The following is a 15,819-nucleotide window of genomic DNA, read 5'->3' on the forward strand; positions in this document are numbered from 1 at the left end:
AAAGACTTAAAAAAAGGATAAACTGTCATTAAACATTTATCAAAATGATAAAAATAATTCTATAATGATGGAGCCGTGTGGCATACTGGTAGAGCGGTAAACTGTTAAGCCGAAATTCTCGAGTTCGAATCCGAATTATAGTCAGTAGAACGTCTGTGTGTCCACCAAGCTCCGATGTTGTGAAGAAATGCGTCTGATGATATTTCTGACTAAACAATGATTGTATATGCTGAAGTAAAGAAACAAATTAACTCTACTTAATTAGGCCAATGGATCGCTAGCTCTAAAACGGAATCAACTTTTACTTGTATTATGCCGATATTGACATTTGTGCTAAATAATAATGTTGATACAATCAAATAATTTGGTTGGATTCACTCAAGAAATGAATCGCGCTTTTTGTTTTCCTCAAATAAATGATCTGATTCAATATTGTGCCATGTCTGTTTCAACGAGTGACGTTAGCTCGTCGAAAATAGGCAAAAGAAATATGTTATTAATAATAAGCTAATACAGATTTTTAGGATTAGGTTAAGGTTAAGGTTAAGGTTAAGGTTAAGGTTAAGGTTAAGGTTAAGGTTAAGGTTAAGGTTAAGGTTAAGGTTAAGGTTAAGGTTAAGGTTAAGGTTAAGGTTAAGGTTAAGGTTAAGGTTAAGGTTAAGGTTAAGGTTAAGGTTAAGGTTAAGGTTAAGGTTAAGGTTAAGGTTAAGGTTAAGGTTAAGGTTAAGGTTAAGGTTAAGGTTAAGGTTAAGGTTAAGGTTAAGGTTAAGGTTAAGGTTAAGGTTAAGGTTAAGGTTAAGGTTAAGGTTAAGGTTAAGGTTAAGGTTAAGGTTAAGGTTAAGGTTAAGGTTAAGGTTAAGGTTAAGGTTAAGGTTAAGGTTAAGGTTAAGGTTAAGGTTAAGGTTAAGGTTAAGGTTAAGGTTAAGGTTAAGGTTAAGGTTAAGGTTAAGGTTAAGGTTAAGGTTAAGGTTAAGGTTAAGGTTAAGGTTAAGGTTAAGGTTAAGGTTAAGGTTAAGGTTAAGGTTAAGGTTAAGGTTAAGGTTAAGGTTAAGGTTAAGGTTAAGGTTAAGGTTAAGGTTAAGGTTAAGGTTAAGGTTAAGGTTAAGGTTAAGGTTAAGGTTAAGGTTAAGGTTAAGGTTAAGGTTAAGGTTAAGGTTAAGGTTAAGGTTAAGGTTAAGGTTAAGGTTAAGGTTAAGGTTAAGGTTAAGGTTAAGGTTAAGGTTAAGGTTAAGGTTAAGGTTAAGGTTAAGGTTAAGGTTAAGGTTAAGGTTAAGGTTAAGGTTAAGGTTAAGGTTAAGGTTAAGGTTAAGGTTAAGGTTAAGGTTAAGGTTAAGGTTAAGGTTAAGGTTAAAGTTAAGGTTAAGGTTAAGGTTAAGGTTAAGGTTAAGGTTAAGGTTAAGGTTAAGGTTAAGGTTAAGGCAATGGGACAGGCACAGGCACTGGCACTGGCACTGGCAATGGCAATGGGTATGGTAATGGTAATGGTAATGGTAATGGTAATTGTAATGGTAATGGTAATGGGAAAATGACAAGTTATGGAAGGAGTTTGTCGATTTAAAATAGGCGGTGCCCGCCACCCTACCGATATTTTAGAATGTGCTCTAGAGTAAAAAAAGTTTGGGAACCCCTGGTCTACATCAAAGTGTCGAACAAAAATAAATTTCTAACAGATATTTATGGTAATTTTTTTTTTGTAAAATAGTTTTCCAAAATGGGGCCAGTTTGAAGAAAATTATCACAGTTGGAGCGTTTTCCCCCTGCTCTCTCTCTCCCCTCCCCGATGTGTACGCTTATAGTGAATTAATCAATAAAGTTAAAGCTGATCGTCGGCTTAAACTCTCTACAACGTGTAGCCTCTCTAATCCTGCCTTATTTCTTTTTCGCCTTAGTTGAACTCAAATCTGCAATGGAAAAAGACTCTGTCCTCCATGGAGTCGAAGTGTATGCTCCGAACAACGGAAAAGAAAACACCAAAACGTGTAGACTGTAGGTCACGTCTAGTTACTTCTAAAATCGTATCTATTAACAAAGGAAAATTGTAAACAGTGTGTAAGTCATTTTATCTGGATCCCATTTAAATTGAGAATTTTTTTTAAATATTTTTTTTTACTCGCGTTGTTGTTCGAATTAAAATTTGCACCATTCTGAATATATAACTTATAAAGGTATATATTACAACAATATCAATCTCTCATGCAAAACAGAAAGTCTTTGTATGGTATTACTTTTAATATTAACAAAGAATCATTAAGATAATACGTGGTAGAAATCCTCTTTAGCAATCATCTTAAGCAACTGAATTACTTTGGGAGAGGTATAAAGCAGATTCTAAAAAAAAACTTGATATTTTGCTATTAGTTATTACATAAAAATATAAGCACAATGTTCAACTTATTACAATTAGTCATAGATGCGATTACTGTGTAACCTATATAGTATGATTAACATATTTTAATAAGAATTTAAAATAGTTTATTTAACTTATCACAAGAATAACCAGTGAGTCAAATTTTTAAAAGCAATTTAGGACAACGTCAATACACACATTAATAAAGATTGGTATCGATTTTTATTACATTCAGTCTCGCTTCATTGAATGGAGAGTTTATATTACAAAAGAGCAAAACGTGTCACAAATTAAAAACAAACTGACCTGACAAGTTGTGCCACAGCTTCGGCTACTAAACAAAAATTGTTAGATAAAAAAAATGCTAATATACCTAATACATCAGGTCGTGGAAAACAAAGACTTACTTCATTTTTAATGGCTTTTTTGTAACACACGACTTCAGGTCATATACCCCCTGGACATAAACCCCCGACATAAACCCCCGACATAAACCCCCGACATAAACCCCCGACATAAACCCCCTGGACATAAACCCCCGACATAAACCCCCGACATAAACCCCCTGGACATAAACCCCCGACATAAACCCCCGACATAAACCCCCGACATAAACCCCCTGGACATAAACCCCCGACATAAACCCCCGACATAAACCCCCTGGACATAAACCCCCGCGACATAAACCCCCGACATAAACCCCCGACTTAAACCCCCTGGACATAAACCCCCTGGACATAAACCCCCGACATAAACCCCCTGGACATAAACCCCCTGGACATAAACCCCTTGGACATAAACCCCCGCGACTTAAACCCCCTGGACAAAAACCCCGGGGACATAACCCCTCTGGATAATAACCCCCGACTGAGGTTAATATAAGGAAATAATAGCGATGATGAGAACCAACAAAAACGAAATTAAACTAAATTAAATTAATATAACATTTTAACAACTAACAAATAAGTTTCCACATAAAAGCATGCTATTAGAAAGTCAAGGAGAGACCGTGGTTGTATACGATCAAAGATCGGACACGCATTTAACTTTGATGTTTTTCTTAAATGTAAGTATTAATTACTGCTAGAAGTTTCCTTATATATATATATATATATATATATATATATATATATATATATATATATATATATATATATATATATATATATATATATATATATATATATATATATATATATATATATATATATAATATATATATATATATATATATATATATATATATATATATATATATATATATATATATATATATATATATATATATATATATATATATATATATATATATATATATATATATATATATATATTTATCATCACATTTATTTCTAACAGTTTTGTAGCCGTTTAATTGTTGGCGTTTTTTTCATGTGAAAAAAAATTTAGTAGGCTATGTAGCTTAAAAATCATTAATATTTCACGAGAAATATCGAGCTTAAAAATCTAGAAAATATATAGTCTCACTATAAGGTAACTTAGGGACAAAGTGTAAGATAATGTAAAAGTATTTAGAAGGCTAATTACACGAAACAATGGCATTTCTAAGATGACTAACTTGAATTTTTTTTAGATGTGGAAAATACTACCTACCTAATACATTATGTGTTTCGAGTAAATGAAAAAAATGATATCACATATTTATCGAAAATATACATTTGGGCGTCAAACATTTAATGAAATAAAGTAAACTGTGTAGTCAACCTATTTAAATGGTGTCGATGTTTTAATTACGTGTATGTATATTTCGTTGAATTCATCTTGTTGGTCATAGTTAGTGTTCACATTTTTTATGTGCACCTGTACACTTGAACGTATGCAGTAAATGAGAGCATCAATGCTTAATAATTTTGAATAGTAACTTTTCAGATCTTAAATTTTAAATAACCAACTCAATCTCGCAAACTTTAAATTCTACCACTAAAGTCTCGAGTGGACAATTGTATTCTACCACTAAAGTCTCATGCACCCAAACAACATTTGTATTCTAACACTAAAATATTTTGTTGTTTGGAATGTGACAGACAAGGTCTCAACACGGATGCGATACGCTTGCTTGAACAGACGTCATCTGGGTTAACCTACCCCGACCAACACGTTTATATAGATCAGTGGTTCCCAAAGTTGGCGCTATCTTCGCTGTGTAAAGTTCGAGCGGGTGTGATAAAATCTTCTGGTTTATTTGGGGTTGGTTAAAAAAAAACGTCGAGGGTGCTGTGGACGTTTCAAGGATGAACCGACGAAGTACTGAGTGTTTTCTGTATAAATCAATTTTTTCTGCAGAATTTTTTTAACGCCATACCTTCAAGTTACAAAGTTTCTTTAAATGAATTTACTTGTAAATATATATATATATATATATATATATATATATATATATATATATATATATATATATATATATATATATATATATATATATATATATATATTAAAGGGGCGAGTGGGCTGCACAAGGTTTGGTAACACTGGTCTATATGTTGAAAATACTACAAGGATTTCATGTGTTACTATTTTTAGAATTGTTATCGGTTGACTACACTTGAACTAAGTTACTTGCTGCATACAGCTGCTACATGTCACATGTTCGATATAACCCCTAGTCTGATGGCGTACATAAGCAGGTTCTTATATGAGGCTTATACCAAAACATTTCGCTCGCAGCATACCATATGGGTATGATATTTCCGTCAACAATACATGAACGTTAAATCAGTTTACAAATTACTATGTCAACACACTTACAGAGATCACATACAAGGTTTGTAGTGAAAACTCAAAAAAATATAACACTTATACATTAGCATCCAGTCTGATAGAACACTCCAGGAAAGGGTTCTTTAAAGAAAACATTTCATCCGATAGCCATGAGACTTTGGGGAGTTGATTAGAACACTACCTGCTAGGCAGAGGCGTATCCAGGTTTTCGTTGTAGGGGGAGCGAAAAGAGCAAAAAAAGGCGCCGAATTTTTAACACGTTCTATATACGTGTATATATATATATATATATATATATATATATATATATATATATATATATATATATATATATATATATATATATATATATATATACATATATATATATAATTACTAGCTATGATGTAAAAAAAATTGAAAGTAGCACTCTGAAGAAATAAGAAAAAAAACACAATGTAGGCCGACAAAACAAAAATTGTATCAGTCTAAACAAAAAAAAAATATACACATACTACAACCAAAAACAATGATCGTAACACAATCTGTTTTGTAATTCTTGTAAAAAAAATTCTTACATAATAATTCCTGGGAAATTATTAAAGACAAGTGAAATAGGGGAAATAATCACTCTCTTAATATAAATATGTATATATCTACACATTTAATTACAAATGTCAAAACAAATAAATAATTACTTTAGAATATAATGAAATTGTTTAACACTATTCGTGTTTACAAAATGTCTTTGTCTATAATCAGAATTTAATATATCGTCATCATAAATGCTAAAGTATTACAGCATAATGAAAGTTTTTTTTTAAATCAGAGCTGGTATAAAACCACGCTTTTCGCTACAATAGAAGAACATTCGGAATAACGGCCTAAATTTAACTAACTACCGGTCTTTTAGTTCAGATCACATATTTTTAATTAACTACTGCTTCTTTGTGTTCTTTAAAGATAATTTTTTAACAAAGTGATAGGTATGGGTTAGATCACACACCTTTTTACTGGTAATTGCAAAAACAATATTCGCAGAGTTTTACGTTTAAAAAGCTAATTTTCTGGCGGCATGGTACGTTGGTGGGGAGTGGGTTCAACTTCATTCACCACTGTCCTGTCACTTTAGGTCAATTATCTAACCCAGTGTATACCTAGGTGTGACATTAATGTCGCTCTACACAATTGTGGAGGTGAGGTGTGTGTGTGTTGGGGGGGGGGGAGATAACCAACTCAGAGTGAACATAGCGTCAGTTTTTAGATGACTGTTCTAAACATACATATATATTACACAAAAATATAATAACACAAATATATATTACAGAAATAGATTTAAATAAGTAGCAGTGGTATTATGACAATATTTTTTTTACAGAGGGGTCCATGGGGGAGGGGGGTTGTAACTGTTTCATATAATTTGTAATCGTAATCACTATCGCCCAAACTGTAAGAATACTACTACTTCATCGTGATGACGTTATTGACTTTGTCAAAATTTCCCCACCACTACGCAGTTTGCTCATAAGTAAATTTAAATAGAGGTGCCACATCAGTTGTATTTGTTCTGTATTGTAATTTTTTTTAAATTAATCACACGATTCAAATTGTATATATAAAGTAATTATGTGTGAAGTTTTATGTAGAACATTTTCTAATTCAATTATTCGTAAGCAAATACATTATGCAGTTGCCTTAAACTTAACACCCCTGTTGCCAAGTGGTACTACCCGTAGAGTTTTTTTAAACATTGCAATGCCTCATAAAAGTTATTTTTAGAATGGCAAACTGCTGCAGCTGTTAATACGTGTTGTAAACGTAGACACTGCTAGACTAGTGCAATAATGCTTAATTGCTGCATGAAAAGAAATCTTGTGATTTACACAGATGTGCCGACCAAAAATATTTTTTTAACAAATATCATTGTTTAAAACTCTGAGCTTAAAAAGTTTCCAAAAAGGCGCCACTTTGCTGAAAATGGCCAGAGGGGGAGCGGCCGCTCCCCCTGCTCCCCCCCTGCGTACGCTACTGCTGCTAGGGTTCTGCAAATACTTTTTTACGTGCTAAAGAAAATAATCCTGTTCATTTGTGTCACTTTAGCGAATGTCGAAATCTGCATCATTGTTAACAGGATGCTATTTGGCAAGATGGGGCCTTTTAGTTTTAAGGAGCCAGGGGTCGCGCTTATGCGGTAGTGTAATCGAGGGGGGGGGGGTGCTCCTGAGAGCGCCCATCTACGTCCCTGACATGTGGGTGGTCACCGAAGTGTGTTCTACCTGATTATTTCGGTGAGTGATTAATGTACACATAAGGATTTAACGCGGTAGTGTAGGTAAACCCGTGTCCCAGTATTTATGATCCAAGCGCAGGCATTGTTTACATTTAAATAACTCACTTTTAGAAAACAAGGTTGCGCGTCTAAGAATATAGGATTTGTAACGTATTGATGAAACCCTTCTTCTATCCCCGCGGCAACGCGCGGTGACGGGTACGCTAGTATATATATATATATATATATATATATATATATATATATATATATATATATATATATATATATATATATATATATATATATATAAAGCAATGTATGTGTGTCTGTCTGTGTGTGTGTCTTTTATGCATTACCACACTACTTATCACATCGCCGTCGAACTTTGGGAAGTTGTTAAGAATATTCCTGGGGAGGTTTTTTGCGGGAACAAAAATTCAAATTCGCAGGGGTGGCGCCCCGGCAGGGCGCGATTTCTTTTTTCTTTATATACGGTATATAAAACATTAGGAGTCGATTGCAGATTCACTCTGTTCATCCAAACGCCGTCAAACTTTGGTGAGTTGATTAGAGCAATTCAGGGAAGAGTTCTGTAAAAATATTCTTTTTTAATTTCGCAAGGGCGGCGCCACGGGAGGGTGCGATTTTTCTCTATATACGGTATATAAAAATAATAAAAGTGAATTGCGGTGAAACCGATCGCACGATAGCCATATAACTTTGGGGAAATGTTGGAAATATTACTGGAGAGGTTTCTTCGCTATAAACATTTTCAAATTCGCAGGGATGACGCCCTGGCAGGGCGCGAGTTGTTTTTTCTCTATATACGGTATATAAAAATAATAAAAGTGAATTGTGGTGAAAAAGTTCAGACGATCGCCATGAAACTTTAGGAAGATGTTGAGAATATTCCTGGAAAGGCTTCTGATCTAAAAATATTTTCAAATTTGCAGGGGTGGTGCCCCGACATGGCGCGATTTTTTTTTCTTTATGACGGTAAAAAAAAATAAATAAAAGTAGATTTTTTTTACACCGTTCATCCAATAGGCATGAGACTTCGGGGAGATGATTAGAACACTACCTAGAAGGGTTCTGCAAAAAAAGCGCCTCTACATGTTCATTTTAAGGAGAGGGAGGGCGATTAGTTATATATAGGCCTAAGTTGAGAAAGGGCCGTTAAATTATTATTTTATCCTGTGCACCGAATTAAATCGCTACGTCTGTGTACAATGGAAATCACACATTTTTGCGCCCCCTTTAGATAGTGCCCAAGACGACCGCTAAGTTCGCCTTATGGGTAGCGCCGGCCCTGCATGAGTCAGAGAATGACACAATAAGCGTTAGCTTGCACTGGAGTCAAACATGGGGTAAAGTAAGGGAAAGCACCCAGATTTTACGGAGGAACAGTAAAATACGATTGTTGATCTTGACAAGTTTGTTAATGCTTGCAATGAAAATACACAATTTATAGTTTTCAGTTTCGTTCCAATTTATGTATCGTTTAAATAACATTTTAATATAAACCATTAATTACAGAACGCTTTAAAATGTGGTTGAAATCTTTTCAGTTTAACATTAACATCGTTTAACTAAGTATTAGTACCACGTAATCCAACATCTTAATGTATTATTACAAATAAGCTTGGTAAATGACAGTACACTGTTTAAATTTTCCCCACTTTAAAAATTTAACAACAAACGTTTTGTGTAGCTAAATAAAACAAAACAAAAGTAACTTGAACTTTGTCAATCAGGGGAAGTAACCATGATATTTGCTTTACAAGGGACTGTATAACTAACACCACATAATGTAACAATAACTAACACGACAAAACATAAGACATGTGTCTGCGTGTGCATGAGGACGCACATGACTTTTTACACTTGATTGCGTATCTGTATGTTCTCATGAATTTGCTTGCGTATTTCGCCAAATCATTTAACCATAGTAGGTTCAAGCAACCAGATACACCCCTATCTGTATACCCATCGCCACCTGGACAGGTATAAGTTGTGTAGGTGTATCTAGGCGTTATATGTTCCACCAACTAACTAAAGAGCTAGTGCTAGTAGACATTGATAACTTTGTCGTTTAGCGAATATAGATATCCCTGTTTAAAATGCAATCCCATTATTATAAAATCAGTTTCTATCTAGCCAGTTTCTATCTAGTCTATTGTCTTCTTGTAATAATAAAAAATAAACTAGTTCTTGATTAAATTCCTAGCCGACAAGTTAGAACCCCTAAAACAAAGTTATTACACAAAGAGAGTTCTTTTTGCGAATACAATTTAATTACGTCAACCATTTTAATCAATAAAATATGGCCAACCATTTTATCCAACAAACTATGGGCAGCCACCGGCGTCTTTCTCCGCTGGGCTAATATAAAACGGCTATCGCCCACCACTTGTCAGAGATATAAATCGTGCCCGTGCTATAGACTACAGCAGGTATCTGATCAGGTTGTGGGTAATGACCGCTGGCTACCACCGGACCTATAGATGAGTGAGAACAATTTCTCCTAATACCCGTGGGGAATCTGGCACAGGGGCAAAATGTCAAAGTAACATATTTAGCTAAGCCATGGGATATATTGTTGTCTTCTCGTTAACTAAAACAAGATTGATTTTTTCATGTGTAAATTTAGTTAAGGGAGATTTAATTGGGGGTGGGATTGTCAAATTACGAACAAAGAAATATAAAAATAAATTACTATTTTGTTATTAATTGAAATTTTAAAGAACAACTTTTAAAAGTTGAAAACATATTTATTTATTTTATTTATTTTCTCAATCTCAGTACATTTTTAACAGGAATTTAAAAGAACAAAATAAAATATTTCAATCACTCAGTAGTTACATCACATGTATTAATGCTGTGTTATTATTACAACCAGACATCATGTGTTTTTACATTCTTGACAAGAGTAAGGATAGCTAAAATGGTGCGTCGTATCCGATTCCACTATTATTTAATCCTGTACAAGTTGATGTAATGCATTGAGAAGTCTGATTTAAATTGACACAAATCATAATGTCAATATAAGGAATATTTTGAAACAAAAGATCGGACACGCCAATACAGGAAAAAAAGATTGTTAGACACAGTAAGATATTTTACTGGCCTGGTAACCAGTGGATGTGTCTCACGTGAGAATTGGTGCCAAAACATTTACAAGGCGTAGTATGGGCCATATTATATTGATGTTATAGTTGGTACAGATCGCTATTTTTATTCAAAAGAGAAATCTAGTTGTTTCTGCTTGTTGTAAGTCATAGACAAAGGTTGACGGAAATGTTAATCATGCTGACGTGTCACTGTTAAATAAATGAGGGCAGGTCGATTCCTAATACATGCATTTGTAAAATATATTGTATTTGAGTCTGAATATGCCTTAACTACGCCTTAATATGCGTATTATTGTCTAATGCACATCGTAGTTACGTGTGATCTACTACTTATGTGCGTCATATATGCATTATATATGCTTCAATTACACGCTTTATATGTACGTTTTATGTACCTCACATGGAAGTTGGATCTACATCTTAAGCACTTGTTGGTACTTATTGCGTACATACTATTTCAGCCTGTCTAGTTTAAAACACTATCGAAAAGAACATTTTTAAAACAATTAGGCATTTTTATACGTCCTGTATGTTTTTAATATTCATTTTTGCATTGATGAATCCAATGAGTAACCAACAAAGTACCAAACAAATAAAACGTTTGTTATAGTTGAAGTTAATACCATTTATTGTAAAATGTTAAGTGTAGTCTTATGGCACAAGGGACTGCTAACCCGTAAGTCTCGAGTTCGAATCCGGGTTCAAGTCAGTAGACCGTCCCTGCTGGGTACCTAACTCACGTTAGGGAAAGTAAAGGCGGCTGGGCATAGTGCTGACCACACTATCTCTTCATATGCCGAGGTCACAGAAACAAGTGAACTCTACTTCACTTGCCCCATAGACCGTCAGGTTTGAAAGGGAAACTTACTTTTTACGGCACAAGCCAAGACGTGACGACAGCACATTATTTATTTAATCAGATCGATCAATCGATCTAACCACCTGGTTATAATAGTTGAGTGTATGAGAACTTCCTGGTTTGAGAGCCTAGACGTCAGCAGTGTATTCAGTTAGCTTTTCTATTTACATAACAACAGTAGGTAAGGTCAACAAACAGTGTATTCAGTTAGCTTTTCTATTTACATAACAACATTAGGTAAGATCAACAAGCAGTGTCAAGTTGTAATAGACTTTTTATATATAGACAAACCAGCATAACTAAAGTTGAATAAATGTGATAATATTAGCAGTGATGTTGTGCTATGTTCATAATAGACAGTGTATATTCTGGTCAAGTGAGAAATACATTAGACAATCTAATTAAACAAACCAATTAGACAAACAAATTAGACAAACCAGTTACACAAACCAATTAAACAAACTAATTTTACAAAGCAATTAGATAAACCAACTAGATAAACCAATTAGAAAAACAAATTATACAAACCAATTTAATAAGCCAATATGAAAAAAAAAGATTTTAAAAAATATATATACTTCATGTTGATAATAACTCGGATATAACCTACAAAGTTAACCAAAGGTTGATTATTTGACACACATGTACAGTACGTAGGTAGGTCAGATATATATTTACATAAATAGGTTACCAAACATTTTATGGAACCATTACATTTGATTTGTCCAGACCACGATTTTTTTAACATTAGTATATGAGAGAGGGGAGTCATGTAATAAAACAGCTAAATAGGAGGATCTAAATGTACGATTTTATGGGGATAGATATATCAAAGCATATTGTTTGAGTGTATGTGTGGGTGTGGGACGCTGCGGCCTAGTGTTAACTATCGCTGGCCCCGCCCCCCCCCCCCACACACACACCCACCCGATCTGACTTAGATGACGTTGCGGACTATAATGAAAAACATCCGGTTAGTTCAATAGCTTCTATTCTATTAACGACACGTCTTGCTTTAAATAAGCTCTATCATCACTATCGTCCACACAATGAAAAATTATAGTTACATCATAATGATTATACTGTATATCATCGGTCAGGCCTTTAGTATTTAGTTGACACAATCTTCTTTAAAGTCTAGTTCAATCGTGTAAGCAAGCTTGTATAATAAATATCAATGATTGTGTAACCAAAGCAATATAATGAATACATGTAAACGGGTAAGCAATTTTATATTAAAATATATGTGATTATTTAAGTGATTATATGTGTGATTATATAATTGGATTATGTAAGGTGGGTTATGTAACGCCCTAGCACTGTTGTTGTTTAATGTTGTGGTCTGATGATTCGTTCTGATGCTGTGGTCTGATGTTGTGGTCTGATGGTGTTGTTTGATGTTGTGGTCTGATGTTGTAAGTCTGATGATACAATAAACCACGCCCATAAACAATAACATGAGATTAAAAACGTAGTACATAAAAAGTTTTGAAACAACAAGCTTTTTAAATTAGTATTGTTTTAGAAAAAAGAGTAGTTTACATCAGAAGAACACAATATACGACAAAACAATAATTTATTTAACGACAATTTTAAGACCTCTGAACAACAGTTGGTCCACGTTAGTATACGTTACATTTATAAAGCAACTGAAACCTATTCATACGAGTCCGCTTTGTTATCCATCGAACGTGCGGTATCTTTGTAATTGCCTCGACGTTTAATGAAACATCAATAGCAATTACAATACATTGTAAGTTTTCATAACTAAACATCAATGCTATTTACCTCGGCAATATTTAAGTAATGAATTTTATAATTTTTTATAATGATGCCACATGCGTGATCAGGTTAAAATATCCATACGGTTCGGTACAGTTTTAAGTCTCGTGTCTCTATTGTGTGTCCAAACTCTGAATTATTCTTTGAAGAATGACAACAATATGTTCGAAAAAAAAATACAAGCAATCTAACTACTACACCTATCTAAAAAACTATGCACTCAATATACAGCACCCCATGAACTTTTTTAAACTTTCACAGAAACGCGAGCGCATTTGTTTTAAAAATACAAAGCAAATATTTAATAGTTTGATATATTGATCAGTCGGTCGCTAGACCATACCCTATTAAAATAACTGTATTTTATTTAAGTAAAAACAAATTAATACTGCAGCAGACACATCCGTTTATGTTTACAAATAACAATTAACAATCAACGGTTCGATAATGTTCACACTAATATAAAAACATTGATTGAACGATTACATTTTTTTAAAGAGGCATCAGAAAAATTGTTAGTTTAAAATATGATCACTAACATTCACAGACTTGGAGAACGTACTGAAACTCAGAGAGGTCATGTGAATTTGTACTTATTTCTTAGATGTTTACATTTTTTTCTCCTAATGAATTTTAAGTAACTGTTTAATCTAATTCTTTTTTAACACAGGTACGTGTTAAACGACAAAGTAGAATACATATATTGAAAGAATTGTATACCTAGTACTCAAACATGTGGACCGCAATTGTTATAGCAGTCCAGTGTATCATTACACAAGGTTTGTTGTAATGTTATAATAGCCAATATTCTAATTACACTTGATTGGTTGTAATGGTTAGAAATGTAATCACATTGACTCTTCGTAATGTTTATTTTATTATATAAGCAAACATGGTATATTGAAATGTTTCAATCTATGCGCTTTATCATTATAAAGTTCCTTAACATTTTTCTCTATTTTTTTTAATTTTTCTTTCCAGCTTAGATTATGTATCGAACTTATGGTGTATTTAGTCGAATCATGACCTAACTCAATGAAATCCCCGAAAACTTAGATTAAAATATATTTTTTTTGTATTATAGAAGGTGAACGAAAACTCAAAAAAACCTTTTATATTAATAGTAGAAACTATATAGTCAGTTATTTAAGATCCGATTTTAATATTAAGACAACATCCCAGACGTCATTTTTTTCTTGGAATTAAAGTTTATTTTTATTGAGATTCCTTTTATTCTGTTTTAATAGAGTTTGTATTAGTTTATAAAAACTTCGGAGGCCGCTAAACATCGGAGGCCCTTAGTGCTGCCCACATGCAGCTCTCCTCACTCAACCAACAACATAATCCGCCCCAAGATCGAGTCATAACCAACTTCCCTTATCTATTCTAACTAGGATTTAAGCAAACCCACATTAACACCCAGTAAATCCACCACCGACCTAGGATTTAAGCAAACCCACATTAACACCCAGTAAATCCACCACCGACCTAGGATTTAAGCAAACCCACATTAACACTCAGTAAATCCACCACCGACCTAGGATTTAAGCAAACCCACATTAACACCCAGTAAATCCACCAGCGACCTAGGATTTAAGCAAACCCACATTAACACTCAGTAAATCCACCACCGACCTAGGATTTAAGCAAACCCACATTAACACCCAGTAAATCCACCACCGACCTAGGATTTGAGTCTAGGAATTAAATTCGAACATTTCAGATTAGCCGTGTTTTTCTGTAGGTCACAACCAAATTGTTACATTAAATCCGTCACATTTCAGATTAGCCGTGTTTTCTATACGTCACAACCAAATTGTTACATTAGAACCGTCATATTTCAGATTAGCCGTGTTTTTCTATACGTCACAACCAAATTGTTACATTAGAACGGTCACATTTCAGATTAGCCGTGTTTTTCTGTAGGTCACAACCAAATTGTTCCATTAGAACCGTCACATTTCAGATTAGCCGTGTTTTTATATACTTCACAACCCAATTGTTACATTAGAACCGTCACATTTCAAACCTAACAGAATTTCTCCGTTTACAGCCCAGCCAATGGACCAAATAAAACAAACTCAGTATAAAGCTGTTGATGACACAAACTTGACCACATTGCCCATCAATGTAGAGTTTGACCAAGTCAGCCTTTTGTCCTGCGCCCATCTTTGTTCAAGTTCCAACAAAACGTGCTACAGCTACATCTACAACAAAACCACTAGACATTGTAGCTTGGGTAAGTTCACATATTTTACTGTGTAGTTGGCGTGAGTTCACGACATTCACACATGTGTAGACTTTCACTTGTTATGCTGTAAAACATAAATGTACCAATATAACTACGAGTGGGAGACTGGCCAGCCTTTACCCAACACGTCCGCAACTGTACACACTGAACTCCATAAACATTTACGTTCATTGTTTATTGCTATTTTTAACCAGCAATCCCTAAACCATTTTTTATCCTTACCAATGTGTGCCGCAGGAGTTTAGAACAATACCCTCTTGTCAGTTACCCAAATGAAATCAATATAACTTGTTTGCTAGGGATCTTGTCTCTTTGAATCGAAACTGGCGAGCGAAATTTCAAGCCCTTCAAACCGACCAATTTCTTTCAAACTTGGCACGTGGGTCAAGACCCTACTACAATGCAATCGGACATCAAATTTAACATAACTGTATTCTCATTTCATTTTTAAAAAATAAA

General features: G+C 34.0%; 1 protein-coding gene across 1 annotated transcript in view; it reads right to left on the reverse strand.

Moving 5' to 3' along the window:
• Positions 1-15,819, reverse strand: part of LOC131946838 (ankyrin repeat domain-containing protein 50-like) — a 162,531-nt gene that overhangs the window by 74,673 nt on the left and 72,039 nt on the right. The window lies entirely within an intron of this gene.

Source organism: Physella acuta, unplaced genomic scaffold, assembly GCF_028476545.2.
Source record: "Physella acuta isolate Inbredline_101_S28 unplaced genomic scaffold, ASM2847654v3 ptg000572l, whole genome shotgun sequence".
NCBI lineage: Eukaryota > Metazoa > Mollusca > Gastropoda > Physidae > Physella > Physella acuta.